General features: G+C 45.8%; 1 long non-coding RNA gene across 1 annotated transcript; it reads left to right on the top strand.

Moving 5' to 3' along the window:
• Window positions 1-2259: 2259 nt before the first annotated feature.
• LOC141169605 (uncharacterized) lies at window positions 2260-20334 on the top strand. Its single transcript, XR_012252298.1, has 4 exons — window positions 2260-2976; window positions 3891-4034; window positions 19548-19691; window positions 20223-20334. It is a non-coding gene; the product is annotated as an uncharacterized lncRNA (long non-coding RNA).
• The last annotated feature ends 1625 nt before the right edge of the window (window positions 20335-21959 follow it).

The raw sequence follows: 21959 nt of genomic DNA, 5'->3' as shown, positions 1-21959 counted from the left end.
TGGCCCCCAGAGAGGCGGGACGAACAGGCAAGGAGCGTGTTCAGACAGGACAGACAAGATACAGGAACGGATCTAGGTAATCGGCCCCTAGAAGGCGGGAGGAACAGGCTAGGAGCGTGTTCAGACAGGCCTGGAAATACAGCCTCCAGGAAAGGCAGCAGGCAAGAGTACACAGACAGGACTCAGTTCAGACACGGGAACTGACACCGCAAGGCAGGAGACATAGACAGGACTCAGTTCAGACAGGAACAGATACCGCAAGGCAGGGACACAAACAGGACTCTGTTCAGACGGGAACAGATACCGCAAGGCAGAGACACAAACAGGACTCTGTTCAGACGGGAACAGATACCGCAAGGCACAGACAGGCAGATCTAGGAATACGGCCCCTAGAAGGCGAAAGAACAGGCAAGAAGCGTGTTCACAAGAACAGACCACAGTTCAGACACAGAACTGGAAAACAGGCAGGAAAACAGGAAAGGACCTGGCATGTCAGAGACAAAAAGCCGACTGACAGGACACAATGCTCAGGCGCCATCTTGAGGAAGAAGGTGGTATAAATACCCAAAGATGGACAGCAATAGGCTGAAGGTGCAACAGGGGCGTGTCCGCAGCAGGTACAAGAAACAGGAAGTTCAGCGGGCGTCGCCCTATGCAGCCAAAACAGACAGCAAGGAGGGAAGCCAGAGAGACATTCTGGACTGGAGATCAAGTGCGCGCTCTTGCACAGTGGGAGATGGACCACCATGCAAGGACGCCGCCAGGTATGTTACACTTCCCTTCTGAACCTTGCCGCGCGCCCAAACAGTGGTTTTCCCCCACATATGGGGTATCTGCTAACTCAGGAGAAATTACACAACAAACTGCATAGTGCAATTTCTTCTGTTACCCTTATGAAAATGCAAAAGTGGGGGCTAAAAAACATTTTTGTGGGAAAAATGTGAAAATGTTATTTTTACGGCTCAATGTTATAAACTTCTGTGAAGCACCTGGGGGTTCAAGGTGCTCACCACACATCTAGATAAGTTCCCTGAGAGGTCTAGTTTCCAAAATGGAGTCACTTGTGAGGGGTTTCCACTGTTTAGGCACATCAGGGGCTCCCCAAATGCAACATGGCGTCCGCTAATTATTCAACCAAATTTTACATTCAAAAAGTCAAATGGCGCTCCTTCCCTTCCGAGCCCTGCCGTGCACCCAAACAGTGGTTTTTCCCCACATATGGGGTATCTGCGTGCCCAGGGGAAATTGCACAACAAATTTTGGGGTCCATTTTTTCCTGTTACCCCTGCGAAAATAAAAAAAATTGGGTCTAAAGTAACATTTTTGTGAAAAAAGTTAAATGTTAATTTTTTTCTTCCACATTCCAAAAATTCCTGTGAAGCACCTGAAGGGTTAATAAAGTTCTTGAATGTGGTTTTGAGCACCTTGAGGGGTGCAGTTTTTAGAATGGTGTCACTTTTGGGTATTTTCTGTCATAAAGACCCCTCAAAGTGACTTTAAATATGATGTGGTCCCTAAAAAAATGGTTTTGTAAATTTTGTTGGAAAAATGAGAAATCGCTGGTCAACTTTTAACCTTTATAGCTCGCCAATAAAAAAAATTTTGGTTCCAAAATTGTGCTGATGTAAAGTAGACATGTGGCAAATGTTATTTATTAATTATTTTGTGTGACATATCTCTCAGATTTAAGGGCATAAAAATTCAAATTTCGAAAATTGCAAAATTTTCAAAATTTTTGTTTTTTTTCACAAATAAACGCAAGTGATATCGAAGAAATTTTACCACAATCATGAAGTACAATATGTCACGAAAAAACAATCTCAGAATCAGGGGGATCCGTTGAAGCTTTCCAGAGTAATTACCTCATAAAGTGACAGTGGTCAGAATTGTAAAAATTGGCCTTGTCATTAATGTGCAAACCACCTTGGGTTGTAAAGGGGTTAAGGGAGCTCATAATTGCGCCTCGTCTTCTTCGGGTTATAGGCATCAACTGTATTTTGAGAGATTTGCGTTGGGGTGGTAACACAAAAATGTAACTAGTTTAATAGGAAACAGAATAGATGAAGAGGATCAACTCTGTTCATCCAGGAGGACTTAATGAGGTGCTCAGTTTTGTTCCCTTTATGTAACATGATTTTAATAGAACTTTTAGGGTTTCCCAGTCATTATTGTTCCAGTATCTGTGTTTTTCATTTTGTGTGTATTTTATCAATTTTTTTACATTTGTTGTCTTTTCCTTCTAGGTTTTATCGGTGACTGGTATCTTTATCGTTGGATTATGGTCTGCTTCCTCATCTGTCTGAGATGTCACCCTATCTGGGATTCAAGCCTTACATCACTTTGGTCCACATTTGGATAACACATTTCTTCACCAGTATTTGCATTTTCTACTAATTATGGACTGATTTTCACTTTTCATTTATTATATTTTTTCATGTTTATTACCCCTCTCGAATGTGTATTACATCCTCCTGTATGATCTTAGAAAATGCATCACATTACATATCACATGTTCCTGCAAGATTTTTACATTCCTTCCACTTTTTGCTGACTTTGAATCTGCTTACATTCTACCAGGGCTGTTTGCCCCTTCTTATAGTCTCCCCTTCACTGCACAATGCTGGTATTTTGACTACCACTGTGTACATTGCTTCCCATCTCATCTTCACTCCCACACATACACTACAGTTTATGTTCTAATCACCCTGCACAAGTACACCGGTTAGCCACTCCCCCTGAGGAGTGGGTGGGTTCTGGTTGTCGAGGTCATGCGTCCCCCAACCATTGCCCCTCCCTACTACCTCCTGATGCGTCGAAACTGGGCGGTGACTGGTAACGTAGAACGCCAAACCAGCCGCTTCTGGAACTTTACATGGCGGTTGCAAGCATCACCATCTCGCTCTTAACTCCCAGGAAGAAGCTGTAAGCGAAACGTACGTCAGGGTTCCTGTCCTTTGCCTCATAAATTTCACCAAGGTATATTATCAGTCATTTATGGCTTATTAGACTTTGCAGTACAGACCATTATTTTGTGCTTGTGTGCATCTACAAAGTGTTAACCTTACCTTGGTATAACTTTTTTCAGCTTGTATCTTATATGTACCTAATTCCCTTTTCATATTGGTAGTCCCTTGCATGTGGCATGTATTTTTACAATGCTTAATTTCACTGCATTTGCACCTTACCATGTACTGTATCTTTCATGCATACATAGCCTATGTGTTATGTAGCACCTACTATAGCTTTACGGCTGTCTACATCCATCCTCTATGGATATACTTAAGCACATTTGACTGCATTGGCACTTTATGGGTCTATTTAAGAGACAGGCTTGCTATGTACTTTGCTTATACTTGACTCTCATGATTCATTGTGACCACTAGAGATCGTCGACGTCGTATTGCACCAGCACTTTATGATTAGGAATGTCTCCTTCAAGCAACTAACTATAGATTGTCTTTTAACACCTTATAAATATATCTGGTGAATAGGATTGCACAAGATTCTCTGCTAATACCAACCTTTTATAATTTTCCTCATTGTTTTTATTTCTAAAAAAAGATTTGTTAATTTTACACTATTTGGGCTCTATTGATTCCCTCCTTTTGGGATTATTTATTGAAAACCCTCTAGGATTATCATTATGGGCTACTAAGAAGTTCTGATAATTTATCAGGATCCTGGAAAGTGACTACATTTTTAATGTCTCTAATGTGTTCTTGGAGACGTATTTTGAAGGTCTTGTAGTCTTGCCTACATTAATGGGGCCTTAAGGACAACTTGCATGATACATAACTGCTTCAGTGTCACAAGTAATGTGGAAGACAATCTGAAAAGTTTTATCCCTTTTTGAGTTGAAACATACTGTGGTTCTGGAAATGTATTTACAGGCAGAACATCTCGAGCAGGAGAATCAAGCCCACAGAGGACCTTTGCCCCTAAAGAAGTAACGACCCCCGGGAGGGACGTAATTGCTGTTGGTCAACACAACTACAAGAGGAAGCGATTTTCACCACGATACAAGAGGGTGTTTGGTAAGTTGTTTTTGAAGGTCTTTATCAGTTAAAAGGATGGACCAATGTTTGGAGAAAATATTTTTAATTGCTGACCACTGTACATTGAATGTAGTGATGAATAGGGCATTTTTGTTATTTTTATAATTTGCAAGAAGAGATTGTCTGGCAGTGTTTTTTGCTCTACGAAGGCCTTTTCTAATATCACAATTCTTAAAGCCCCTATGATGGAACCGACACATCAGGTCCTCAGCTTGCTCAAAAAAAAGTTTGATCATTACAGCAAATGCGATGAGCTCTCAAAAACTGGCCAGTAGGTATTGATAGTTTTAACTGTGGGCGATGTGAGGAAGAAAAGTGAAGTAACGCGTTCATAGCTGCTGTTTTACGAAAAATATCTGTGTGGATGGTACCATCAGATGATTTAGTGGTAAGTAAGTCAATAAAGTCAACCTGTAGTTGATTATACTTTTAGGTAAGTTTAATTTTTAGGTCATTTGTGTTAAGGCGACCCAAAAACTTGTCCAAATAAAAAGCACGTCATCGATTTAAATAGACCATAAGACCTTATTTTTAAACATTTGTAATGGACCTGCATCCATACGCCTATAGCATTCTATTGTATTAAGTTGTTTTAACGCCTCTGTCTCCCTCTCTACAGACAGATCAGATAAAAGCCCTGGAAAACAATGTTAAACTGAATGAGATCTTGGGGGTGATTAAAAATCTGAAAATAGGGAAGAGCCAAGACCCAGATGGCTTCTCTACAAGATACAATAGATCAGCTGACCCCTATTTTGCATTCCTACAACTCTATTGCACTTAGAAAATCTATTCAAGAATCTTGTCACTTAATATGCAGTGTTAGGCGTCGGGCGTTTGCTGGATCTGAAATGGGTTCAGAATCATCAGAGGATTCTGTGGTCTCCCATTCTGGTCCAGCTGGGGCAGATGCTGCTCAGCATCGCCATGGGTCCCAACGCCTAGCTTGTGCACGAGATGTACAATTTGTCTCTCGGGTCTTTGTTCCTAGCAACATGAAGCGTAGGTTGCGGAGGAAACAGGGCTGCTACAGCCTAAGTCCAGGATGTACTGCACTGAGCATGGTGGTTTGGGAGTCATCTGATCCGGTGACCTGGCACCGCCTGATTGGCCGCGGGTGACGTCACTAATAATGCGACGGTGGGCAGTGCGACGGTGGAGGGAGGCAGGTAGTTTCATCTAACAGTCTGGCTCCGACAAGGGGGTCGCTATACACCCCGAGCAGACTGCGGACTCCGTATTCCCAGCACCGCCTGTTAGCCACGTAGAGAGATACTCTTCAGTCCGGTAGCACGCCGGCTGAGAGCACGTATACGCCGGCGTGAACCACACACGCATCCTAGCGCCTGCTGCGTAGCCTCTGTGCAGTTAACAGGGCTATGGCTACATTATTTGTCGCACATCTCTCGTGCAGTTAACGGAGATAGTGCGAATCCCTATTCCCGTTCCGGTGTGCAGTAACACGGAGGGGATTTATATATAAGTTGGTTGTTTTACCTTCGGTTGCTTTCCATTATTAATGTAGTTGATTGCAACCGTCCCCATAACAGTATCAGAGCGCCAGGGTCTTGCCAAACATGCCTGACAATCAGCAACTGCAGCTCTATATACAGCAACTTGAGGCCAGACTTAGGACTCTGGAACAAACTGCCCCGGTGGCTGATATCACTGCAGTAGCTATCCAGGCAGCTTCTCAGGCGGCCAATCTGGTTAACACGGTTGCGGTGAATGCTGCGGCAGCTGCAATTGCTCCATTTCCCCGTTTTGCTCTCCTGGAAAAATTTTCTGGTGACAGCAAATCCTGCAGAGGTTTTATTAATCTGTGCTCAATTCAGTTGGAGATGATGGAGGCACGGTTCCCCTCCAAAAGGACCAAAGTGGGTTATGTCATCTCGTTACTCTCCCACAGGGCTCTGGAGTGGGCTATCCCTCTGTGGGAGCAGAATGACCCAGTAGTGGCTAATGCGGGCCTCTTTCTTAGTGCCCTAAAGAGTGTTTTCCTAGGTCCTCAGGTCACGCATGATACGGCTCTTAAGCTTCTTGCGTTGGAACAGGGTTTGGCCACCGCCAGCCACTATGCCATCCAGTTCAGAACCTTACCGGCTGAACTGGATTGGTCTGAGCGGTCGCTAATCCCGGTGTATTGGAGGGGGCTGGCTGGGCATATCAAAGATGCCTTAGCTACCAGAGAGATCCCAACCTCTCTGGAAGAGTTAATCACTCTCGCTAACTGAATTGATCTGCGTCATGCAGAACGCAAGTTAGAGCTGGAGGTTTCCAGACCTCTGTTTCGGTTGGCACCTTCATTCTCTAGACCTATCTCCAAACCCCCGGCTCCCGACCCGGAGTCTGAGGCTATGGATATATCCTGGACTAAGTCTAAGTCCCCTCGTTTCCGACCTGCACATCTCTTGGAGTACCCCATTAATAAGGATTCCAAGCGGTCGGGAAAACGAGGGTGTCTAACCACCGTTGGGAGGGGGTGTATTAGATTCAGGGTCTTCTTCCTCCAAATTATTGTATGAGGTGACGTTGTTCTTCAGAACAACCACGGTTACTGCCAGGGCGGGGGTGGATTCTGGTGCCGATGGCAATTTTTTGTCATTAACATTTGCCCAGAGGTACGCTGTTCCTATGGAGTTACTGCCAAAACCAATGAACATTATTGTGGTCAACGGTTCACTGCTGGACGCGCAAATCACTCACCAGTCGGTCCCTCTCACCATGTCGTTTCCTCAGGGTCACCGGGAGGTTATCTCCTTCCTTATTATCCCCGGGGGATTAGATGAGGTGCTATTGGGTCTTCCATGGCTACGTCTTCACACTCCACACATTGACTGGAATACGGGGAGAATTTCTTACTGTCGTGAGAATTGTGTTTCTCAATGTATGGTTACAGCCGCCCGGAGAGTAGTCTCAGACCCTTCTACCGACTTGTCCGCTCTGCCTGTGCAATATCAGAGTTTTGCGGACGTCTTTTCCAAAAAGGCTGAAGAGACTTTACCTCCCCACCGAACGTATGACTGTCCTATTGATTTGGTCCCCGGCACGGAGCCTCCTCGCAGTAGGGTTTACCCCCTGTCTGTCCCTGAGACCCAGGCCATGTCAGATTATATCAAAGAGAACCTGGCCCGGGGGTTTATAAGAAAATAGATCTCTCCTGCTGGAGCGGAGTTTTTTCTTCGTCCAGAAGAAAGAGGGTGATTTACGTCCCTGCATTGATTACAGAAGACTAAATGCCATCACCATCAAAAATAAATACCCTCTGCCCCTTATTTCTGAACTATTTGACAGGTTGCGAGGGGCTAACATCTTCACTAAATTGGACCTGCGAGGGGCATATAATCTTGTGCGAATCCGTGAAGGTGACGAGTGGAAAACAGCCTTTAACACTCGTGATGCCCCTGCTGTTTTTCAAGATTTTGTCAATATCTTTCGGGATTTGCTGCTATATTCCGTGGTAGTCTATCTTGATAATATCCTTATTTTTTCCCCAGACCTCTCCACACACAGAGAGGATGTTCCCAGAGTTTTTGAACGATTGCGTGCAAATTCTCTGTATTGTAAACTGGAGAAATGTCAGTTCGAACGAGAGTCTCTACCGTTCCTGGGCTACATCATATCCAGTAAGGGATTGGCCATGGACCCACAAAAGTTGGTGGCGGTACAGAACTGGCAGGAGCCCCATTCCCTTAAAGCGGTACAACGCTTCATGGGCTTTATCAACTACTACCGGCAGTTCATACCTAATTTTTCTACACTGGTGGCTCCTTTGGCCGCTTTAACCAGGAAAGGTACTAATCCCAAGAATTGATCTAAGGAGACATCCGAGATTAAATCCTATTTTTCCATAGCTCCCATTCTCCGTCGCCCGGATGTGGACAAGCCATTCTTCCTGGAGGTCGACGCTTCCTCCTTCGGAGCAGAAGCGGTTCTCTCTCAAAAGAATGAACAGGGTCGGACAAGACCATGTTTTTTCTTCTCCAAGACCTTCTCTCCAGCAGAGAGGAATTATACGATTGGTGACAAAGAATTACTTGCTATTAAGATCGCTTTTTCGGAGTGGAGGTACCTCTTGGAGGGAGCTAAACATCCTTTTGTGGTATATTCCGATCATAAAAATCTTTCGAACATACAGACGGCGCAGCGACTTAACCCGAGGCAGGCCAGGTGGTCTCTTTTCGATTCAATTTTTCCATTCACTTTTTAAAAGGGGGAAAAGAACCCTCGGGCGGACGCTTTGTCCCGGTCCATGGATACGGCTGTGGATGAGCCCAGGCTTATTGTTCCTCCGGAGTGTATGTGGACGCTGGCTCCAGTGTCCCTAAACCAGGTTCCCCCCGGGAGGACGTTCGTTCCTCCTAATTTACAAAATGAGGTGCTCTCCTGGGCACATGCCTCTAAGATCGGAGGTCATTTTGGGGTCACACGTACCACGGAGTTTCTCCAACGGTCGTATTGGTGGCCTCGGTTACCCCAGGACGTTAACGAATATGTTCAAGCATGTGTCTCCTGTGCGAGAAATAAGTCGTCCCGTCAGAGGCCGGCTGGTCTTCTTCATCCGTTACCCGTGGCTTATAGACCTTGGGAGCTGATTGGGATGGATTTCATTGTCGAGTTACCTAAATCCCGGGGAAACACGACAATATGGGTGGTTTCTGACCATTTTTATAAGATGGTTCACCTGGTTCCTTTGCCTAGGGTACTTTCTTCCCGGGTTCTGGCATCACTGTTCATTCGTCACGTTTTCCGTCTCCACGGAATGCCTGATAGGATTGTCTGTGACCGGGGTTCACAGTTTTCCTCCCGGTTCTGGAAAGATTTGTGTAATTTGCTTAGCATTGAACTGAATCTTTCTACTGCCTATCACCCGGAGACCAATGGTCTGGTGGAACGCACTAACCAGACGCTTGTGACATACTTGCGCCATTTCATTTCGGCCAATCATAATGATTGGGCAATATTGCTTCCTTGGGCAGAGTTTGCTCTAAACAATGCAGTGGCGGATTCCACAGGTCAGACTCCGTTTCTTCTAATTAATGGCCAACATCCGCGAGTTCCGGTTCCTATGCCAGTTTCCTCAGTGGAACCTGGGGTCAGAGATTGGGCTCTGGAGGCGCAGGAGGTTTGGGACCATACCCAGGATGCTATACTGGCCTCCAAGAATCGGATGAGAGAGTCAGCTGACACTCATCGCCGTCCAGCCCCCGTATTCTCTCCAGGCGACAGGGTGTGGCTGGCAATATCAGAGTACTAACTTAATCCTCAGTTACCACGACACATGAGGATTCACGACACTTTTCATGTGTCGTTCCTTAAGCCGGTTCGCCTGACAAAATTCTCTGAACCCCAACCTGCTTCAGACGCCAGGGGTGATTATCTCGAGGTACAGGCGATCGTGGGGTCTAAGATGGTTTGTGGGAAAAAATATTACCTAGTACACTGGAGGGGCCATGGATCTGAGGATTGTTCCTGGGAACCAGTGGACCACATTCATGCTCCCCTGCTCATTGAGGAATATGTGCGTCAAGTGGAGGGGGAGGTTAGAAGGGAGGATAATGTTAGGCGTCAGGCGTTTGCTGGATCTGAAATGGGTTCAGAATCTTGAATGGAATTTGTGGTCTCCCATTCCAGTCCAGCCGGGGCTGCTGCTGCTCAGCATCGCCATCGGTCCCAACGCCTAGCTGGTGCACGAGATGTACAAGTTGTATCTCGGGTCTTTGTTTCTAGCAACAGGAAGCGTAGGTTGCGGAGGGAAACAGGGCTGCTATAGCCTAAGTCCAAGATTCACTGCACTGAGTATGCTCGTGACATGGCGGACCGTGATTGGTGGTTTGGGAGTCAGATGATCCGGTGACCTGGCACCGCCTGATGGGTCACGGGTGACATCTCCAATAGTGTGACGGTGGCCAGGGCTTAATCTTTAAATTGCCGGCCCACAAACATGGCGGCGCACTCTGATCATTGAGCAGTGATGGTGTTGTGTGGACGCTTGGTCGTTTTGGCTCCACGTGTCCTTTAGCTTTGGACAGGAAGGTTTAGCGGGGGATAGGCAACCTTAGATGGAGGGAGGCAGGTAGCATCGTCTAACAGTCTGGCTCCGACAAAGGGGTCGCCACACACCCCGAACAGTCTGCAGACGTCGTATTCCCGGAATCGCCTGTAAGTCACCCGGAGAGATACTCTTCAGTCCGGTAGCACGCCGGCTGGGAGCACGTACACGCTGGCTTGTATCACACACGCATCCAGTTAATGGAGATACTGCACACCGCACTAACACGGAAAGGATTGTTATTTAAGTTGGTAGTTTTACCTTCTCACCCGGAAGGTGTTGGGCCGCAGTCCACCAGGCTGCATCGCGGACCCCGGGTTCTGTTGCTTTCCATTATTTAATAAAGTTGTTTGGAACCGTCCCCTTAACATACAGTTACCTTGAAGAAGGTAACGAAACGCGCGTCTGAGCGTTTAGGGTTGCCCCCACGTGTTCATTTTATACAGTATTTTTTGGAATGGGAATCATCGGTATGTCCCTATGGAGTACTGCTTTGTCTAACTCCTTTTAAGAGACATCTGTAATTCACTTGTGTCATCTGTTTATATGTGTTTATGCATAATTAGTAATAACTTTTTTTGCAGTATTTCTGCCTGGTCATATAGTGTTATTATTTATATTTATATATAATTGGTTATTTTGGATTGAACGCTAAGGGGGTCTGTTCCCCTATTTTCTGAAGTACGGGTATTTGCTTTTTATGTTGTTTTTTAATCAATTTAATGAATAAAGATTGATGTTTTTATATTATCCTTAATACTCCTTTGTTTTTTGTGTTGATGATGATTCTCTATACAAATTCACGATCTTACATTCTACCAGGGTTGTTTGCCCCTTCTTATAGTCTCCCCTTCACTGCACAATGCTGGTATTTTGACTACCACTGTGTACATTGCTTCCCATCTCATCTTCACTCCCACACATACACTACAGCACTTGTCCCAATCACCCTGCACCATTACACCAGTTAGCCACTTCCCTTGATCAGTGGGTGGGCTCAGGTTGCCGCGATCACGCGTCCCTCCACCGTCGCCCCCCTTCCCACCTCCTCCAGTTCCCTTATACCACGCACCAGAATGGTCCTTCCTCCATCACCCCGCGCACAGGTATGGGATTTCCACCATATATGGTATATTGTTTAGGTTTTGTCAAAGGCAACGGCAGGTTTTCTGCACACTTTGAAGTTGTTTGGAGTTTTTCATGGCGCTCATGTATACATGCTTCTCACACTAGGACGCAACAGAGCTCCTTTCATGATTTCTGTAGTCTCCACCCTGTTCCACTTAGGATTCCCTGTTGCCGAAGTAGGTAATATTAGCACAATATATGACTGTAGACTACTGTCTGCATCACATGGCCCTGTTGGATCTTATGTATGGTTTGTCATTTACTCAGCTAATTTTCTTGATACCACTTTTCTACCTCTACATCTTTTCATATTTATCCTTCTGGTTTGCTAAGAACTGTCACCATAATATTCCGTATTCTCTGTATCTCTTTGAGAATATGTAAGTGTCCGCGAGATGTATGATAGGCGAAATTCGCCACATCTGTCATACTTGTATTAATTTTTATTTGTTCTGTTTAGAGATGAATTTGCTTTGAAAAAGACTGGAAAAACGGTCAAAATGTTGGTACATGCCCTGGGCTCATGCTCTGTTAACAGAAGGGGTATATGATTTATTTAATAAAGCATTAGAAAATTCCATGATTGGAGAGCCGACGTTCATATTCTACTCTGAACCTGTATGCAGTATAATGGGCCCCACAAAGTCATTCATACAGAATAATGGCTCACCCATAGTCCTTCATACACAATAATAGGCAACACATAGTCCTCCATACAGAATAATGGCCCCATATAGAGGTCACGGTTTTTCTGTCGCGAGAAAAATATAACCACCCCTATCCTCAAAAAGTTAATTTATTTCTGTTCTTCAATACAAAAAGTGAAACTTATATATTATATAGAGTCATTACAGAGTGATCTATTTCACGTGTTTATTTCTGTTAATGTTGATTATTATGGCTTACAGCCAATGCAAACACAAGTCATTATCTCAGTAAATTAGAATACTTTATAACGGCTTGAAAAATGATTTAAAAATCAAAAATGTTGTCCTACTGAAATGTATGTTCAGTAAATGCTCTCAATACTTGGGTCAGGCTCCTTTTGCATCAATCACTGCATCAATGCAGCATGGCATGGAGGTGATCAGCCTGTGGCACTGCTGAGGTGTTATGGAAGCCCAGGTGGCTTTGATAGCAGCCTTCAGCTCGTCTGTATTGTTGGGTCTGGTGACGTTCATCTTCCTCTTGACAATACTCCATAGACAATACCCTAGTGACATATTCAAGCAATCACGCCAGGTAAAGGGGAGCAAAGAAGGCGGCACACAGGCATCTTGACACGCGTTTCATCACAATGGGCTTCATTGCGAGGCGTGGCTAAAGTTAAAAGATGGGAACTATTTATGTGCTGGAAGTAAATTCTGTAGCAAATAGGCAAATTCATCGTCAAGATGCCCTGATTCCGTGATGTTCACAACGCATGATTGGAGAGAGGACAAGGTTATCTTGCCCATCACCACAGCAACACAACAGCAATCCGCATTACAATGGGGACAGGACAGCGCATGCACAGGGCGCAACTGTGCTGGTGATGGGAGGGAGGACCACGTCATCATGCCCATCACCACGGCAAAGCAGCAACAACAACTTGCGGCACCACGGGGACAGTACAGCGCATGTCCATGGCGCCTCTATGCCGAACCTACAATACTTGAAAGGTTGCAGCTGAGTGAATGGAAGACTGCAGCTAGTTAAAGTGCTTAGACAAAAGAATATAATAAAACATATTGCATATATAATAAAATAATAAAGACCAAGGTGTAAATACAAAAAATTTAGTGGAGCAACATCCAAGATTCAGTAAGATGCAGTCTCGATGTGTATAGGACAACCGAGCATCGATATGAAGAGCAAAACCATGAGGAAAAAATCTGCAACAATACAAAACAAATTATTTTTTTAATTACGATAAAAAATCATGTTATGGAGAATAACCATGATGAAAGAAAAATATATATAAAAAATTAAAAAATAAAACCAATCAATATATTAAAAATTGGCGCAATTCACAAGAAAGATTTGAAGCTGACTGCTTTATTTAACCCTGCAGGTGCTACGGCATTAAGAATGGAAAACAAGAGAGTTTATTTTTGAAGCTTAACATCACTGCCCTAATTCCCAAGTAAATATGGAAAACCCACTAGGATTATCATTATGTTCTTCTAAGAAATGCCTAGGGATGGTTTTTAATTTTTCAGTATCCTGGCAAGTGACTGCATTTTTAATGTCTCTAAGGAAGGGGGCTGGAGGCAAGTACAGCTAGAAGGAAGCCCCACATGACCGGGATTGGCCAGGAGGGTGCAATTTTAAGATAAAGGGATCAGGATTGGGCATAAGCGTGGAGGGGCGGGCATTTAAGGGGGGGGGGGGGGGAGTATATTAAGAAAAGTGTGGGGAAGAATAGTCAGTCCGGCAAAGGGAGTCATAATAGAAAGTACAGAGGGAAAATACACTAGAAAATTGTAAAAAATAAAAATAACCCACTCACCCATGTATTGTGGATGCTGACCGGGCGTAATGGACATCGTGGACTCCTTGATTAACAGGCTGCGGGACGCAGCTCGATCCAGGCGTGGAGGGTGCCTGGAGTCGCAGCTGGCAGAGTTGCTGGTCAGTGTCTCTGCAGAAGAAGAACCGCCGGCGGGTGCAGGAAGGAGAGCGAGGAGAATGCGGCCCCCCGAGAGGCTCTCACCCCAGATGTCCGCGAGCAGCAGGCGCAGGCTGCGGAGCCCCTCAGGGTACCCTGAGTCAGGTGAACATGCCGGCGGAATCCACTGCTGCCGCGCCTGCCATATCAGGAATTCGCCCAGCCGGCCTGCGGGCGCTGTTGTCGGAGGGTCGCAGTCCATGACCGAAGCGAGGGCCCCACCGGAAGTGTGGCCTGCTCCGGCAGAGCGCCGCAGTACCAGAGCCCGGGCCGCGCCGGAAGCAGGGATTCACCGGATGTTCGGCCCACGTCACTTCCTGTGCCTGGGTCACGTGACCGGGCCGGACAGGAAGCGCCATGTGCACCATCAATGCCATCCCCCGCAAATATTACCGGCAGTAGTGCCCGGCGGCGGGCGTCACACAGAAAAGGGGCCAGCAGGAGCAGCAGCACGGCAGGCACACCTGGCAACGTTCCAGTCGGGGTGCCTGCTAGAACATCCAGCAGGGGAGGACAGCTCAGCGCTTTTACGGGCAGGCAGCAGCAGGACAACAGAGCGGCGGCATGGAGTTGCCTGGCAGAAACCCACATTTCAGCACGTACCGGGATGGTGAGTCCGGGTCCAGAGGTCGAGCAGGGCCACAGATGGCAGGAAGGACCGGCACAGTGACTGGCGGAGGACAAGCGGCGGATGCATCAGCATGTGCTCAGGTCCCCCCTGGTGACGAGGAGGCCGGGGGCGCGGGCCTTGAGCAGCAGCAAGATTTTGGAGGATCGGAATACGGAGGGGATCGGGGCGCCTCCAGCAGTCAACGGGATTCGGAACGTACGGCTGGCGGGGACACAGCACCTGTGCAGCTCGGTGAGTATGTGTCTATGTCTGGTTTGTCGCTCACAGGGTCATTAGTGGATGGAGCAGGGGATAGACAGCTGGCAGGGCCCAGCGGGGAAAATGTTAGGGGTGGTGTGGGTCGGATGTCGTAGGGCTCAGGGATATTTTGGCTAGCATGTCGCAATTTCTGGCAAGAATTGATGGTGGTCGAGTCAGCGAGGCAGGGTTATCTCCGGTGGGGGCTTGGTTATCTCCGGTGGGGGCTTGGTTACGTAGTCAACCTGTAGGGTCGCAGCTGGGGAGTGACTTGGCAAGGTCGGCGGTGTGTGTTGAGGGGGTACCTTCGGGAGTATCGGTCTCCGTGCAGTCAGAAAAGGTTACAGCAGATGCCGTAAAACTGGATGATAGGGCAAAATGGGAGGTATATGTGTGCTTTGAGGGACCGTTGGGGGCACACTTGAAGAAAGAGGTTAAAGAAAAAATCTGGCGGGATGAATATGTTGAAATTTTTTCCCTTCTTCCTATGGAAAAGTTTAATTTGGACAAGGGAAAAAAGGACGACAGTAGAAAAGAGGAGGATGAGAAGCGCAGGTGGAAGTTGATTCCTCAGACGTTTGTCAATTGGTTGCAAGCTTTTGCAATAATGGCTAGCGTCATCGGAGAAAAGGCTCCGGATAATTGTTCGGGTTTAATTTGTTATCTAGATGCTATCGGGGAGGCTCATCGTACTTATAGGGGTCAGACATGGTTACGATACGACGAGCAATTTCGGCAGAGGAAGGCAGTCCACCCGGAGATTAGATGGGATCAGAAGGACATAGGGCTGTGGCGGAAGGCTATGGCTTCGGTGAGGTATGGGCAGTCCTTTCACGGAAGCAGCAGTAGTGGGAACCTATCAGCAGGACACGGGGGAAGTAGTCAGGGGGCACAAAGCTATAAGAGGGAAACGGGAACATGTTGGCAATTTAATGATGGCCAATGTAAGTACGAGAACTCCTGTAAATTTAAACATGTGTGTTCCCATTGTAACGGAAGTTCACACGGAGCAGCTAAATGCTTTAAGAAGGGTAGGGTAGGGGAAAGCTGCCAGTGGGTACCGGCCAAAGGGGTGACTCCGGTGAGGCTTCACGCGATGGCCTCCTTTCTAAGTAGGTATCCGGATCAGCTGAAGGCTATGGTCACTTCAGATGGTTTTTTGGAGGGTTTTAGAATTCCTCCTCCTGGTCACGAGGTCCCCTTATCAGTTAAGAATTTGATGTCGGCTTCCCTTCATCCGGAAGTGGTTAGTGTGAAGTTGGCAAAAGAGGTTGAATTGGGTAGGGTGGCTGGACCGTTTCAGGAATTACCTAGTAGCAAGGTGATTATTACACCGTTGGGGGTTGTGCCCAAGAAAGAGCTGAATAAGTTTTGTTTCATTCAGCATTTGTCGTACCCAAAGGGGCTTTCGGTGAATGATGGCATTGCGCAGGAATTGTGTTCGGTTGACTATACATCATTCGATGCGGCGGTGCAATGGGTACGGAGAAATGGGCCAGGATCGTTGCTAGCTAAGACTGATATCGAGTCGGCTTTTAGGTTGCTGCCAGTTCACCAGGATAGCATCCCGTTGTTAGGTTGTTTTTGGAAAGGGAAATACTACGTGGATAGGTGTTTGCCAATGGGTTGTGCAATTTCGTGTTCCTTGTTTGAAACGCTTAGTACCTTTTTGGAATGGGTGTTGAGAAGGACTTGGCATCAGTTCAGTCGGTCATTCATTATTTGGATGACTTTTTGTTTATCGGTCCTCCGCAATCGTGGTTGTGTAGGAATTTGTTAGGTACTATGGTGTGGGTTGCAGAGCATTTTGGCGTACCATTGGTGGAAGAAAAAACGGAAGGACCTTGCACCATTTTAAGTTTTTTGGGTATATTAATTGATACAGAGAGGATGGAGTGTTGGTTGCCTAATAAATTGAGTTTGCTCAAGAAAGAAGTGGATAGTCAGGAGGTTGCATAAGGTGACGCTGAAGGAGTTACAATCACTGTTAGGTCGCTTGAATTTTGCATGCAGGATGCCTATGGGTAGGATATTTTGTCATAGGTTGTCAGGGGCGACAGCAGGATTGAGTGCACAGCATCATTTTATTCATTTAAATAAGGACCACAAGGAGGATTTGAAGGTTTGGAAGTTGTTTTTGGAAAATTATAACGGCAGGTCGTTAATTCAGCATGAGTTTTGAGCAGTTTTGACTGTGAGATTTTTACAGATGCTGCGGGAGGTGCTGGTTACGAGGCCTACTGGAAGGGGCTTTGGAGTTTGGCCGAGTGTGTGGGAGGAGAGTGGTCTTAATAGGTACCTGGCGTTTTTGGAATTGTTTCCTATTGTTGTTGCAGTTTCAATTTGGGGGGAATGTTTTGCAAACAGAAGAATACGGTTTCATTGCGATAATATGGGAGTGGTGTCAGTAATCAACAGCTTGTCGGCCTCGTCTCCTCCGGTGATTAGGCTGCTGAGGGAACTGGTTCTATGTTGTCTTAATTTGAACGCTTGGATTACGGAAGTCCATGTTCCAGGTGTATAAAATTCCATCGCAGATGCCTTGTCTCATTTCCAGTGGGATCGTTTCCGGGTGCTAGCACCAGAGGCAGAGGACGTGGGACAGGAATGCCCTTCGCATCTGTGGCAGCTGGTTATGGAGGAGCTGGACGGTTGATACGGGAGTCCATTATAAGGCAGACATGGTCATCATATGAGGCATCGTGGCGAGTATGGCAAAGTTGGATACTGCAGTGGGGTTTGGTGGAGAATGACGGCAATAGAGAGATGGTGGTGTTGTTTCTTGTGGGAAAGGCAGCGGAGATTGGGTGGTCTGTTTCAAAAGTTGGTAAATTCGTTGCAGGACTTGCATTTGGTTTTAAATTGCAGGGGAAAAATATGTTACAAAGTCCTTTTCAGTGAAGCAAGCACTTAAGGGCATTAGGAGAGGAGGTAAGGTGTTAGATAAAAGAAGACCGGTGTCTTTTAGCATCTTGGAACGGTTGGGTTTAGTTTTGGATAAGATATGTTGTTCAGTTTTTGAAGCTACACTGTTTAGGTTAGCTTTTTCATTGGCGTTTTTTAATGCGCTGAGATTAGGCAAATTGGTGGCACCGAGCAGGAATAGGATTAGGGGTTTGTCTGCAGAGGATGTGAGCTGTTGGAATAGGGGCATTGAATTTTGGATTAGGAGTGGGAAGACAGATCAATTGGGCAGAGGCAAGCGGGTAGTATTGGGTGAGGTTAATGGATATTTTATGTTCCCAAGGAAATGTTTAACGGCAAATTGGCAGGCTTGGCTTGGGCGAGTGGGTCCCTTATTGTGCCATGAAAATGGAGAGTTTTTGTCAAGTTTTCAATTCATAGCTGTATTTAAAAAAGGAGTTCGGGAGTTGGGCCTTCGCCCGGAGGTGTACGGCTCACACTCTTTCAGAATTGGGGCGGCGTCAGAAGCGGATGGTTTGGGTTTAAGCAAGGACGTGATAAAATGTATCGGGAGGTGGAGTTCTGATCATCATCTGTCCTATGTATGGCATTAGGTGGTGGGGGGGCTGGATTTGTTTTATCTTTATAAGTGTTGAATTCCTTGTGGTTGTGTGTTGCAGGTGGCGTACCGTTGTTAGCATGGATTCTGGGACACTCTTTCATCCACTGGGGGGCGCTGCGGGCGGATGTGAGGCCAGACGGTAGGCAATTGGGTTTTAGCAGAGGGCAATTAGTGGTTCGGTGACTGGGCTTTAGAGGGATGGTATGGCGAAGAGTGCTTCCTGAATTTCATAAGGCAACCCGTTTGGACCGTACGCCGGATGTTTTGGTGGTACATGCGGGTGGGAATGATTTGGGGGCTCGCCCGGGTAGGGAATTGATTAGGGACATTCGATTTGATTTAAGGTTCTGGACATCCTTTCCTGAGGTGTTTACGGTTTGGTCTGATATTGTGCCAAGGCAAAAATGGAGGGAGGCTAGATCATTGAAGGGGATTAATAGGGTGCGAGTGAAGTTAAATAGAGCCATATCAGCTTTTGTGTCCAGGAGCGGGGGAGTGAGCGTTCGACATTTTGATCTCGAGGCGGGGGTTGGAAATTTTTGAGGAAAGGATGGTGTGCATTTGAATGACATTGGGGTTGATTTGTGGGCATTGGCTATACAGGAGGGGATTGAGAGGGCGTTTGTGGTGTTGGTGCACTCACGAGCCTGAGGTGGTCAGGGCTGTTCGTTTGTGGCGGGGGGTGGGGTTCTTGGAGTTGGCACAGAAGTGTCGCTGGGAAGTATTTGGTAAAATTACAGGCAGTTGGTTAATTGGTGCGGGATCTGGCATTTGGTTTTTGGGCTCTGGACGGGGTTTTACCCTGGGAGCTTTTGATGCCCTTGAGCTGGATATGGATGGCTGAGGTTAACATGGCGGTTCGAGTTTTGGTTTATGCCAGATCTATTTTTAACTCCAAGAACCCTCCCTTCTTATTTATTTTTTTAACATTGTTAATATTTAATGTTGTTTGTTAATAAAATGGCCACTGTGGCCAAATTTATCCAAAGAATTACAAGTGTAGTATTTTTTATTTGGTGGGAAAAGGTGAGTGCTGGAAGATGGGAGGGGTAATTTTAAAGGGTGGAACCCGGGTTGGCCGTACACGGTCATGTGTTCCTGGACACGTATTTTGAAAGGTCTTGTAGTCATGCCTAAATGCATGAGGCCACAAGGACAACTGGCGTTATGTATAACTGCTTCAATGTCACAAGTAATGTGGTAGACAATCTCAAGTTTTAGCCCTTTTCAAGTTGAAACATACTGTGGTTCTGGAAATGTATTTACAGGCAGAACATCTCCAGCAGGAGAAGCAAACCCACAGAGGACCTTTGCCCCTAAAGAAGTAACGACCCCCAGGAGGGATGTAATTGCTGTTGGTCAACACAACTACAAGAGGAAGTGATTGTCACCACGATACAAGAGGTTGTTTGGTAAGTTGTTTTTGAAGGTCCCGATCAGGTAAAAGGATGAACCAATGTTTGGACAACATATTTTTAATTGCTGACCACTATACGTTGAATGTAGTTATGAACTAACTATAGATTGTCTTTTGACACCTTATAAATATATCTGGTCATTAGGACTGCACAGGATTATCAGCTAATACCGCCATTTCATAATTTTTCTCATTGCTTTTACTTCTAAATAAAGATTTGTTAAGTTTACACTATTTGGGCTCTATTGCTTCCCTCCTTCCATTATGGGCTTCTAAGAAATGGGGGATGGTTTTTCATTTATCAGGATCATGGAAAGTGACAGCATTTTTAATGTCTCTAATGTGCTCTTGGAGACGTATTTTGAAGGTCTTGTAGTCATGCCTACATTAATAGGGCCTCAAGGACAACTTGCGTGATACATAACTGCTTCAGTGTCACAAGTAATGTGGAAGACAATCTGAAAAGTTTTATCCCCTTTTGAGTTGAAACATACTGTGGTTCTGGAAATGTATTTTCATTCTCCAGCAGGAGAATCAAGCTCACAGAGGACCTTTGCCCCCAAAGAAGTAACGACCCCCGGGAGGGATGTAATTGCTGTTGGTCAACACAACGACAAGAGGAAGCGATTTTCACCCCGATACAAGAGGTTGTTTGGTAAGTTGTATTTGAAATTAGTGATGAATCTAGGTTTGGTGTCTGATAGGGCGTTTTTTTCTTTTTAGAATTTGCCAGGAGAGATTATCTGGCAGTGTTTTTTGCTCTAAGAAGGCCCTTTCTAATATCTCAATTTTAATAGCCCCTATGTTGGAACCTACAAGTCAGGTTCTCAGCTTGCTCAAAAAAAGGCTGATCATTACAGCAAATGCGATGAGCTCTCAAAAACTGGCCAGTAGGTATTGATAGTGAAGTAACGCATTCGTAGCTGCTGTTTTACGGAAAATATCCGTTAAATTCCTCTATTGAAAGTATATCACGGGGACATACAGAGAGGAATACTTATCCAGCTAGAGAAAAACGTAGAGGTGGCCATAGGAACTTCTCTACAATTCAGCAGAATCTGAGGTCGACTGGTCATTCTTCCAAACTTCACTTAATAAATCTCTCAGATGTTGTATTATCTAAAAATCAAGTTGATGTTCTCAGTTTAGGCATAACTTTTTCCCCTCAGCGCCCTTTCATTTCATTACAGCACTAAAAGACTTGCACTTTTTTGCAAGGAAGCTGGTCCTAAAGAAATGACATGACAAAACTCAGGAAGGAGCCTGGACCACAGAACAAGAGTCTTGCTATTCTAGAAGAATTTAGAGACGCAACACAACCAGTATTCAAGGATTAGTAAGTTTGTGTCTTCATAACCCAGCAAATTTCCACCTCTTGGTCTTTATCCAAAAATAGAATTATTTGTCAAAATGGTAACTGAAGAATTCCCCAAAATCCCAACAGGGATTCATAATAACAACCTCACCCCCAGGCAAAGACAGGCTTTAAAAGAACTGAAGCAACTGAACAATTTAGTTATTAAACAGGCCAATAAAGGGGGTAATGTTGTGTTGTGGCCAACCTTCATGTATGAAAAAGAAGCTTTCCGGCAACTGAGAGCCCATGACTGCTGCAATAGATTGACTTACAACCCTAATACGCTTTTTAACCCCTTAATAACATCTGACGTACTAATACGCGTCTGTGCCCTGGGACTTAAGAGCCAGACCCGTATTAGTACGTCATCGCGCGCGCGCAAACAGGCTGTGCGGCGCGATCGCCTCCGGGTGTCAGCTGATTGTCACAGCTGACACCCGGTACTATGTGCAGAGAGCGGTCCTGCACCATTCCCAGCACATTAACCCCCGCGATGCTGCGATCGAAGTCGATCGCGGCATTGCGGGGGCAAGGGGAGGTGATCGGCGATACTCACCTCCTCTTCCGGCTTCCAGCGCAGTCTGCAAAGGCTTCCCGGGTGTTGCCATGACGACCCGATGTCGTCATGACAACATCCGGGTCACCAGAGAGCAGGAAGATTGCTTGGACATGCGCAGTGCATCTCCAAGCAATCTTCACACTGTGCACTTCTGACAGCCTTCATGGCATAGGGATGGTGCTTCATTCCTGTGCCATGCAGGTGATCAGAAAAAAAAAAGTGAAAGTCCCAGAGTGGGACAAAGTAATAAAGTGTATAAACTGTGTGAAAGTGGAAAAAAAAAAAAAAAATGTGCAAAAATATTATAAAAAAATAAAAAAAATAATACACCAAAAATAAAAATATAA

This window comes from Phyllobates terribilis, unplaced genomic scaffold (genome assembly GCF_046119375.1).
Source record: "Phyllobates terribilis strain yellow unplaced genomic scaffold, ASM4611937v1 Scaffold_1__5_contigs__length_1240528914, whole genome shotgun sequence".
Taxonomy (NCBI): domain Eukaryota; kingdom Metazoa; phylum Chordata; class Amphibia; order Anura; family Dendrobatidae; genus Phyllobates; species Phyllobates terribilis.
The sequence above is the reverse complement of the archived record's forward strand: the minus strand, read 5'-3'. Positions and strand labels throughout refer to the sequence as shown.